At 28.6% G+C, this 10,000-nt stretch overlaps 1 protein-coding gene across 14 annotated transcripts in view; it reads right to left on the minus strand.

Moving 5' to 3' along the window:
• Positions 1-8,814, minus strand: part of LOC124426608 (whirlin) — an 80,262-nt gene extending 71,448 nt beyond the window's left edge. For 10 of the 14 annotated variants that reach the window (XM_046968493.1, XM_046968491.1, XM_046968490.1 and 7 more), the window contains exon 1: positions 8,456-8,814. The gene's annotated coding sequence lies outside the window, so the exon portion shown is untranslated. The remainder of the gene's footprint in view (positions 1-8,455) is intronic. The other 4 variants (XM_046968496.1, XM_046968498.1, XM_046968485.1 and 1 more) reach the window with 3 other exon arrangements.
• Positions 8,815-10,000: the final 1,186 nt, after the last annotated feature.

Below are 10,000 nucleotides of genomic sequence, written 5' to 3' on the forward strand. Positions count from 1 at the left end.
TTATATTAACCCTTTATAACGCAATGGAAAACTACAAAGTAACGCACTTCTATTTTCATATTTTTTTATCAATCATATAAATACTATTTTTTATTATTATATATATATAATAGATATAATTTTTATCCTATATTTAGATATAAGTATAATTTCTATTTAAAAGATATTTACATATATATATATATATATATATATATATATATATATAGGTATATATAAAATTATAATTAATAAAAAAAGGAAAACCAAGTATAAACAATATCATAACTTTCCGTCTAATATAATTTTTGTTTATTTAACTCGATGATAAAAAAAAAATGTTTTCTAAAAAAGGAAAGAGCTAAACATATATGTAATATAACTTCAAAATCATTTTGAAAACGAAAATAAAACGAATCAATCGCGTTCTTTTTTTATTTTTTTATTTTTTTTTATTTTTTTATGAAACTAAGTAAGCCAAATCGAAAATTATTCGCGTGCAGTTAATATTTAATATACTCTTTTTTTTTTCTTTTAGGATTATACTATATATCTAACGTTAATTACATTGTACCTTAGTTGCGATAATAACAAAAAAGAAAAAAAAAAAAAAATATTAGACACGACTCACCGTCACGATATTTTTCGTTACAAACGAGCGCACGAACTTACAATATACTCTCTCTCTCTCTCTCTCTCTATATATATATATATATATATATACGTATATATATAAATTTTTAAAAGAAAAAAGAGTGGGAGAAAGAGAGAAAGAGAGAAAGAGAGAGAGAGAGAGAAAGAAAGAGAGCGAGAGAGAAATTGTCTTTCTCGAACAGTAGCAGTATTCCCAATGGTACTCTAAACGGAATCGAAGGATCGAATCCAATTTCCCTTTCCCTCTTCCGCCCCTTTCGCGTGACGTTCTTGCATAGATACGTGTATTCAACGTCGATTGTACGACTCAGCACGACGAGAAAGATCCTACTCGGCCGAGTAATGTATTTTTATTTCTTACTATATATGTGTGTATATATGTATGTATGCAGATAGATCGTGTAAAATTCTAAAACTCATGATCTACCCCCTTAGACTTTTACCCTTTTTCTTTTATTTCTTTTTTCATGTTTTTCTCTCTATTTATTTATTTCTCTCTCTCTCTCTCTCTCTCTCTCTCTCTCTCTCTCTCTCTCTTTCTTTTTGCATTCTCTTTTTCTTTTTTTATTAACATCGACCAAATAATCTACTCGAACTGAAAAGAAAAATATAAGTCGGTCACGCAGAGACAGACATACTATTCCCTTGGCATCATATTTTTATATATTTATTAAATCGATAATAAAGAATATAAAGAATAATAATACATTGGCCGCGTATAAATGATAAATAATAAATAAACCATAAATGCATCCGACTTAATGGAATTACAAAAGGAAGAAAAGAAAAAAAAGGAAAAAAAAAGGAAAGAAATGGAAAGAAAAAAAGTTCTATATAATTTCGTTCTATATACTTGAACAAAATTCTATTCATTCAATTTAGTTGAAGATAATATATAATATTTATCTTTAATTATTATTTTTTATTTTAAATATTAATTATTAATATTTAAAATAATCCATAATATTTTTTATAGAAAGGCTAAGAATTATAATATTTGATTTCATTAAAAATTATCAAAAGAGAGAGAAAGAGAATGCATTAAGGTATTAATACTATCAAACTAACTATACGACATAGAAATAGCCAGGTGTAAGTACGAATGCTAAAGCGATAGAGTTAATCTAGGATATTCCGTCGACTAATCGCTACTTATGTTTGTTTAGTCTACACGTGGACGAGTATATCAGACCAATGATATTCTCTTGGGACAGAGAGAAAGAGAAATAGAAAGAGAGAGAGATAGAATACTCGAATCATTGTTACAAAAAATAAAGTGAACGTGTTATTATTTTTTATCGTCGATATAATTAAAAAAAAATTTTCCTGGTAACGATACAACATTCCTAAAATTAAAACACGCCTAACGATGATGTCTACGACGATGTTTTCGTCTTTCATAATGGCGAAGTTAAAAGTATTAACGAATGGACAACATATGTATGTACAAAGGGACAAGGTAATGGAAAAAGTTGGTCGAACTTTATGCGTATATGCTTGTCCACGATATACTACATATCTACAATACATATGTGTACGTCTAAGAATATTAAGTTCGCATGAATCATATCGCGTTTTTACCTGCACGTAAGCATAACGTACGTTGATAAAATATTATTAAATAAATAATACGAACGTACGTGTATGTACACGATTAGGCTATATGTTCATTCAAATTCGCGAGCTCTCAACATTTAATGTTTTAACAAAGCAATGGTATTTTAAATTTATCGTATAATTTTCAACTATTCATAATTTCATATTTTACCAAATTCGATTGATTAAAATATTTTGATTAAAATCAAATCCTTATTGCAAATATCTTACGTTCGACTCGTTTTATGGTTTTACAAACGTTTATAAATATATTTCGTTGACTTTAACGTTATCCTAATAATCACGAATATTTCCTAATAAAACGTAGAATTACATTTTGTTTCGACAAAAGGAAAATGTATAAGCTCGTACATAAAAACTCGTAATATTATCGATTCTTTTTATTTTTTTAACTTTTATTTTTATTTCTTTTTTCTTTTTAATTTTTCTTTCCATTTCTAACGGATTAATTAATATAACCACTCGACTGAATATATTCGCGTAAGTAATTTTTTTAATGTGATTTATTTATTTCTTTTTCTTTTTCTTTTTTCTTTTTTTTTTCTTTCATTTATACTCTTCGAATTTACATTCGATATATGTTGATACAAATTTTATTCCCGAAATTCTTCGCTTTAATATTTTAATTCTAAATTTTAAAACGCAAACGTATTATCACCGCAAGTACTTAACTATTACGTTCGAATAAAATGTCAACTTGTAATGAATATTTTTTATGAAATAACAAAATAAAGAATCTTTTGATAAGGCATATTTCATTGGGAAGATTTTCGATTGAAAACAGAAAAAAAAAAGAGAAAGAAAAAGAGACATAAAAAAAAAATATACGACGTAATAAAAACGAGCAAGCAAGTTTTTACATATCTGAAGTTTACGCATAGTAGTATTGTTATTAGTTATTAACATGGAGAAGCCGGGCCCTCGACTTTTTTCCACGAAGGGGGAGGTTCACGCACTACGTCACAAGGATCGATTTCTAAAAGCCATGAGGTCGTGGACTGAAAAGTGTTACGAGAAAAAGCGAAAGAGAGAGAGAGAGAGAGAGTGAGACCGAGAAATCATTCCGACATTTCTTTTTCTTTTTTTCAAACCGAAAGAAATTGATATCGAACTGTATAACAAAAAGAAAAAAAAAAAAAAAAGAAAAAAAAAAGAAAAAAAAACAAGAGAAGAAAACTTTGTTCTAAATTCTAAAATTGAACAAAATATCGAAAGATTTAAAAATATATTTCTTAATATTATCGATATATCTCGAGAAAATTAATCGATTGTAAGAAGTTATTCCATGCAAATCGTAAGAAGAATGTATTTTAAACGGATTCATTAAGAGAACGTAAAGTCCTTTTTTTGATCCTTTTAAATCTCTAAACAAGTTCTACAAATGAATTGAAACTTGCGATCTGATTAATTTCAATTTATTTAAAATTACAAAATAAACGCGTGGAAAATGAGGGGCGGAGAGGGAGGGTGGGGGGGGGGAATTGATGATACAATGGAATCGAATGAACAACCAAAGAGAACGATTTGAAAGTAAAAATTTTCTTAGCATAAAAACTTTTTCTTAGCGTTTAAGAGAATTTCACAGTTTTGACTTTCTTCCGTGCGTGATCGTAAGTTAAAACATAAATATTGTTGGAACCATTAGAGAAAGGGAGGGGTAATTCAAACATCTACAAGGATAAAAAGCATTAGATAAAGAAAAGATACATATATCTTGGTTTTAAAGCTTTCCTATGTTGCTTGTTTTCTTTTTTTCTTTCTTTCTTTCTTTCTCTCTTTCTCTCCCTCTCTTTTTGTTGTTTTTTTCTTGTCTATATTTTTTATATTGTATTATTACTATTATTTATTTTTTTCTCTTTTTTAATTTACTATTATTTATTTTTATTCATTTATAATTTACGCACGTTATTTGGCTTACCTATTCAAAGCTATTACAAATATACCTAATTAAATAAAAGAAATATTAATATATATATATATATATATATATATATTCTTTCGTCTATATTTATTAATTATTATTATTAATTATTATTTATATTTACACATCTTTTTTTTTCTTTTATTCCAAACACATCAGCATAAATATAATTAAATGAAATACCTCTCTCTTTATCTCTGTCTCTAACTTTTTCTCCGTTTTTCGACCATATTTTCTATATCGAAGTATTATTATTTATTTTTAATTTCATGTCTTTGTTCGCGTCGTTTTTTATTTGTCCAACAATACCATGAATATAATTAAATAGAATGGACATCTATCTTTCTCTCTTCTCCTCTCTCTCTCTCTCTTTCTCTCGCTCATGCTTTATTTCTAGGAGCAAACACGATATTATTGACGTTTGGATTTTCCGAATTCTATCGTAAAGCTTCGAGCGAAAAATTGGCGGCTGTCCATCGATGAAAACGAATCTGAGATTTGAATTTTTGCATCTCTAAAAAAGAGGATCCTGTCAATACGAGTACTTACTCGATAATGGAAGAAGCAATCGGACAAAAGGATCTGGTAAACGTCCCTGCATTCGGCAGGCAAATCCAACCAATCGGTTCGACTAGTAAACGCGTATAAAAAGCTCTTGGTAGATTTGACAAAAGCCTTGTCGTCGTGGAAAATGTATTCCATCGTAAAAGTGAGCGTGCGCGCGCACATTTTCCCGGATTACTCCCTTACCGAAGACCTCGTGTGTCTGTGCATTCGATCCCATTTTCAACTTTCGAGAAAGAATCGATATACAAAAAGAAAATCTTTCCTTTGTCAATAAAAAATATATGAAGATATATATTTATTTAAATCAAAAAAATAAATACATACATATATATATATATATATATATATATATATATATATATACTTATTTATTGAGCCTATGAAAAAATTTTAAACGACATTTAAAGTAGACATTTGTATAAAAACGATTGAAATAAATAATTTTAACTAGTTGATAAATCCAATGTATTAAATGCATATGTATATGTATGTACATAAATATTTAAATATATGCATAATCAAAGAAAAATATTTTTTCTACATCATTAAACTGACAATTAATATTAAAATTATCGATAATTATTATTTCGATATATTGAGATATGTCTCTCATAATTATCTTGGTGGTGATAGAAAAAGAATAAAAAAAGAAAAGAAAAAAACAGAATGAAAAGAAGAGGACAAAAGAAAGAAATTTCTAAAAATTAATCATATGTATAATATTTAGTACTTATTAATGACATTGAGAAAATATTTGATGAAATTTTACTTTGACGTTTTTTTAATAACGATTGTTGAAATCAATAATTTTTATCGACAAATCCAATGTTAAATGTCATACACTATATAATAAATGTACAATCGAAGAGAAAAATTTTTTCTATAACGTCAGACTAATGATTACATGCATATACATATATACGAATGTATGTATCTAACTATAGACTGTATACATATTAGATATGATCTAATATGAAAAGAACGAAGACAAAAGAAAAGAAAAATGATGAAAGATCGTATTATCGTCTTTGAAGATAAAAATAGTAGACAAGATCTTTAATTTTCTCGTTGATGAATTTACATTTTTATGATAAAAAATTATATTAAAAAAAAAAAAATAATAATAATAATAATAATAATAATAAAAAAGTATACATAATAATAAATGGCTATGTCTATTTAATATGCAATAGAATCTAACGTAAAGAACAAAGACCAAAAAAAGAAAAATCATGAAGGATCATATTAAGTCTTTAAAGATGAGATAACGGGTGAGATCTTTAATTATCTCGATGTCGATGAATTTATACTTTTACGATAAAAAATTTTATATATATATATATATATACATAAGCATATATATAAGAATATATATAAGAAATGAAATATATGAGAAGAAAAAGAAAATATATAAGAAGAAAAAAAAAATAGAAAGAAAGAAAAATTAAAAGAAGGAGAAAAAGAAAAAAACCTTATCAATAATAAATGGGTAGAGGTCTTGTATATCGCATAATCGTTAAAAGTAGAATCGATCGGCATAGAAGAACGATATCGTGACGATTCCATCTAACTTTCTTTCTTTTCGAATGGAAAAAGACTAAGTAAAGCAACCTAAGAAAATCGTCCGAAGAAAAAACATCGATTCTTTGTAACTTCGATACATATATATATATATATATATATATATATATATATATATATATATGTACCTACCACCTATCTTATTAAAGAGTTCACGAGCGTAAAAAAATTCTATGTTACCACGCGGAAACCTTTCGGTAATTTGGCAAGAGAACATATAATCTACAGGTTTTCAAGCTAACCATCAGATTTGTTGGCACGGAATAACCAAGTTTGCACGCACTCGACGTAACCCGCGAACGTCGTTTAAATTTTTTTTGTTTTTTTTATAAACTTGAAACATCGTTATCATCATAAGATTTATCAATTTATTTGTCGACTGAAGAAAAAACGAAACGAAAGAAGAAAAAATACCAAACGTTGAATTAAATCTGTTTATAGTATTATTTTTAATTTATTTTTTACGTACATACCTCTTTCCTTTTATTATAGATCACATTCAATTATGAATATCCGTTTTATAAGAGAAATAATAATAATAATAATAATAATAATAATAATAATAATAATTAATAATAATTATATATAATAATAATTATAATATATATATATAATATTATAATAATAATAATTATTATTATTATTAAATGAGATAGAATAGCTATTATTAATGAAAAACTTGTTTTCTTTTTCTTTTTAATTAGCAACTTGTTACCGATGCAAAAGAAAAAAAAGAAAACAGAAGAAAAGATATGGTTGAACTAAAGAACACCGACATTACGATAGAAATGACGTAATACGAACGTTTCTTTCTTACTATCCTCATTGTACCGGATTCCTTTTCTAATGAGACTTTCAAAAGAAATTTGAGTTTCAAAAAAAAAAAAAAAGAAAGAAAAAAAATAATAAAAATAAAATATACAGATCTATAATGGGAATGAAAGAAAAAAAGAAAAAAAAAGAAAAAAAAGAAGAGGAAAAAAAGAAAAAGACGAATAACATACCACGTACGAAGAGACATCGGAAATATACCATTTTTATATCACGTTTTAATCATGAACATTTCAGTTTTCTAATAGGAAAGAATTTCTAAATCTTTCTCTTTTTCAATGTTCCAGGTGGGCTAAGCAAATAAAAAAAAAAAAGAAAGAAATTAAAACGTTCAATACAAAATCGATAATAAACTTTGCAAATGATACGATTATGACTATACAATTTATTGAATCGTGTAAAACGAAACGAATGGAACGTCATAAAAAAAATCAAAGATAATAAATAATCGACACGGAGGGGGCGGGGGGGTGGAGGGATACTAAAGAGGAAGGGGGGTCGGTGGTAAACGAAAAGGACGAACTCTCTGTTAAATGGAACGTCGATCGCGCGCCATTGCTGTTTAGACTTTCAAGTGCTTCCACGATCTCCGATCATAATTCATGTTCTTTCCAATATCTCGAGGAACGAGTCGGCGTAATAAGACCTTGACGAAATAATCCGATTGTACTAACCGACGATCTTTCTTCACACTTTGTTTTCTTCGTTAGATTTTTCTTCCCCACCCTCGTCTTTTTTTTTTTTTTTTCTTTTTTTTTCTATGGCAACAAGGACGAACGAGATGTGACATAAAATTAACGTAAATAACTAACCAACTAGCGAATTAATAGGAGAACATAATTATTCACTGAAACGCACAAAGTTACTTCTGTAATTAGACATTGTCCATTTAAAACCACGAACAGCTAACGACGGATAGTAATTCCGATGGGATACCGAAAAAAAAAAAGAAAGAAAGAAAAAGAAAAGAAAGAAAATGAAAAACAAACGAACTAATGAATGATGACACAGAACGAACGAAAAATTAATTAAATAAATAAATAAATAAATAGATAGATAAACGATATGAATAAAGAAAAATCGAAGAAAATTTATATGACGAAAAAGTGAAAAGTACATTTCCTTTTTCTCTCTCTTATCTAATTCTCTTATTTTCTTTTCGTTTTTTTTTTTGCTTTTTCCTTTTTCTTTCTCTTTTCTTTTCTTTTTCTCTTCTTCTTTTTCTTCTTTCTCTTCTTCTTCTTCTTCTTTCTTTCTTTCTTTTTTCTTTCTTTTATTTTTTTTTCACATTAATTCAAAACTCACGTCTCTCATCTCGTTGATAGAACGTCGTCGTGCTCACGTGTCGACCTGGGTATCGTAGCGTCGTTGAAGCTTTCGAGCCGATTACGATGGCGTCGAGATGAATAAAAAAAATTTCGTGATCGCCGTAAAAAGGATAAAAGATAATATCGAGGAGTTCGACAAGGAATATAAGATATAAAGGGATTTAAGAAATAACGTTTTAACGTTACCGACGGCAGCACCAATGACGAACGTTCGTGATCGCGTAAACGAGTGACAAGCATCGCCCCAGTTCGGCACGAAGCTCGCGACTGCTCGCGACTGCCGTTGCTCGGGATGCCGAGGTCTCAGCCGGGGGTTGCATCCTCGAGTTCACCAGTTCAATCGGCGCCGACTATATATCACTATTTCTTCGACCCCCAACGAACGACGCGCCATCTGTCGTGACTTTCATCGAACCTTTTTATACACCACCCCTAATGTGTCCACAAACACACACACACACACACACACACACACAACGAGAGAGAGAGTGAGAGAGAGGGCGCAAAACTCATCGGAGAATCCTTTTTATTTACCCTATCACGTACGTTTATTTATTCTTGAAATATTTTTGCCAGTTCTCAAATAATCACTACAATCGATCTAACGTATGTTAATTATGACGTTTTATCGATTAAAAAAAATAATAATCGAATATAAATAAGATTGTTAACGTATGAGTATTTAAATCTGTTTTCTTTTTCTTCGTCTTTTCTTTTTTCCTTCTTCCATCTTTCCGTTCGATCGTATTAAATGAATTTTTTGGAATTTTACCGAACACCAAAACACCGTTATTTTATAAATTCGATATTATTAAAAGGACTATGTATTATAACATGGAAGTCCATTAGAAATTGAAAAGACAAATGGACGTACGGAGATACTGTTTCAGGCTCATTGGACACATCTGCATTTTCTTGAATGGGGAACATTCGTGTCGTCTATTGAAATTAATCGATCTTTAAGTCCGAACTTATGAATACTCACTCCTTACCTCATTCTTATTAATTTATAATGCATAATTTTCTCCGCCATTGTACAAAATCATTGTCGATTATAAATAAACATATTTATCTATCTAACAAGATTTGAAAAGCCTTTGAAAAAAAAAGAAGAAAAAGAAGAGAGCAAAAGAGAGAGAGAGAGAGAGAGAGAGAGAGAGAGAGAAAAAGAAACGTCTATACCAATGCGATCGTTTCTCTTTTCACTACTTTCGCATACTCATTAACGCGCATCGGTTTTTTTTCGACTTTAAAGTCTTACACGAACTCGATACGCATGAATGACAATTCGACGATTTTCTATGCTCGAATACGCCCGTACATGTATACATAAAAAAAAAGAAGAAAAAAAGAAGAAAAAAAAAGATAAAGAAAGAAAAACTAGGGGAATATCCATAGAAAGAAAGGAAGTTATTTTTGGCTTTACCTCCACCTACTCGTTTCTTCCTTTCTTCTCTTCATTTCGTCTTTTTGAATCCGAAACTGAATGTTTGCCTTCAAAATGAGACCTTTCTTGGCAATC

This window comes from Vespa crabro, chromosome 9 (genome assembly GCF_910589235.1).
Source record: "Vespa crabro chromosome 9, iyVesCrab1.2, whole genome shotgun sequence".
NCBI lineage: Eukaryota > Metazoa > Arthropoda > Insecta > Hymenoptera > Vespidae > Vespa > Vespa crabro.